The sequence below is a fragment of the Triticum urartu genome, chromosome 6A, assembly GCF_056163025.1.
Source record: "Triticum urartu cultivar PI428250 chromosome 6A, HENAU_Tu73, whole genome shotgun sequence".
In the NCBI taxonomy this organism is placed as follows: domain Eukaryota; kingdom Viridiplantae; phylum Streptophyta; class Magnoliopsida; order Poales; family Poaceae; genus Triticum; species Triticum urartu.
In genome coordinates this window covers 26,703,336-26,704,983 of record NC_141878.1, presented here as the reverse complement: position 1 = coordinate 26,704,983, position 1,648 = coordinate 26,703,336, and the positions used below count along the sequence as shown (strand labels likewise).

Below are 1,648 nucleotides of genomic sequence, written 5' to 3'. Positions count from 1 at the left end.
TAGGCTGCGTACGGACACATATGGAACGGAGTCGAAACTGATTCCTACTCATGTAACCTCAGTACAAGTAACGGACACACACCGACATACCGACACGAAGTTCCAATCTTACAGCTATATAAGTTCCAATCTCGATCCCTTGTCACACGCGTCACGCTTCCAATCCGCCGACCTTCCGCTCCGACCGCAGCAGGTCCAGGAGCCGGAGGGGTGGTGCTGGGCGTCGTTCCGTGCCAGGATTCCGCGGAAAAAGAGGAGGAAAACTCCGGCCACCGCGCCATGTCAGTTCCAGCGGCGCTGGAAGATGAGGACCTCCTCCGCGAGATCCTCCTCCGGCTGCCTCAGCTGCCGTCAACCCTCTCCCGCGCCTCCCTCGTATGCACGCGCTGGCGCCGCATCCCCGCTTCCTCCGCTGTTTCAGTAGACACCACCCGGAACCTCCTCTCTTTGGTTTCTTCAAAGAGTCTACCCCATATCCCTTCTTCATTCTTGTCTTGGACCCGCCCGATCGCACCCCTGCCGAGCGCTTCTTTGTGCCTGAGATGACGGGGGATTGGGAGTTCCTTGGCTGCCGCCACGGCCTCGCTGTCATGCTCAGCGAGTCTCTGTGTGAGATCTTCGTGTGGGATCCCCTCAACGGCCAGCAGTACCGCGTGCCTTTTCCATCAGAACTCCGTGACGCCAAAAGGGAGAGTTTCTGTAGGTGCAGCGCCACGGTGATGTGTGTTGATGATCAAGACGGGCATTTGCAGGAGGATTGCTTCTTGAACCCGGCCTTCAAATTGGTCTTGATCTGCTCCCGTACAGACCTGAAGATATCATTAGCTTGTGCCTACGAATCAGTGTCGGGTGTATGGGGGAATATTGTCTCAGCGTCGACTAGAAGGATGGTTATGAAGCTAAAGCCCAGCATCCTTATCAGGAGTGCAGTTTACTGGTTGCTCCATGGAGGTCCTTGCATTTGATATTGAAAGGCAGACTCTTGCTGTCATCGAGACGCCCGTAGATGCCCAACGTTGGTCCTTTCAGCTCTTACGGACAGATGAAGACAGCGTTCTTGGCCTTGCCGCTATGTCGAAACTGGGCATTCATATATGGGAGAGGAACCTGAACTCTGATGGTGTTGCCGGATGGGTGCTTCTGCAGAAAATCAATCAATTGGAGGGGATGTTGTCTAACGACTTCATAAATGAAGGGATGGTGGGGTATGACGAGGACTTAAATGTGGTGGTTTTGTCTACATACAGTGGTGACTTCATGTTGCACCTTGAGTCGAGGCGGATCAGATTAATTACTAAAGCTGCCCGTAATGTGAGTATCATAGTTAGTATCATGTATGCCAACTAAGCAATTTTGATGAGATGGCATAGAATTAAATGAAGAAAGAGAGACTTGGGTATCATACCATGATACCGTGATGTGCTACTTTGTGTCATGCATGTCAATAAATGTAGTCCTCTATGATACCAATATATGATACTATGCATTAGGGATGTAGTATCATAGACTAGTATCATATGCATGATACTAGTATATGATACTCTCCATTACAACCAGCCTAAAAAGAATCGCCGGGTCTACAGGATGCATTTTCCATACAGAAATTTCTACACTGTGGGTAATACCTCCGTACCTCATGTGTAACAAG

General features: G+C 50.3%; 1 pseudogene; it reads left to right on the top strand.

Moving 5' to 3' along the window:
* The first annotated feature begins 279 nt into the window (after positions 1-279).
* On the top strand, positions 280-1,347 carry LOC125529980 (uncharacterized; annotated as a pseudogene).
* Positions 1,348-1,648: the final 301 nt, after the last annotated feature.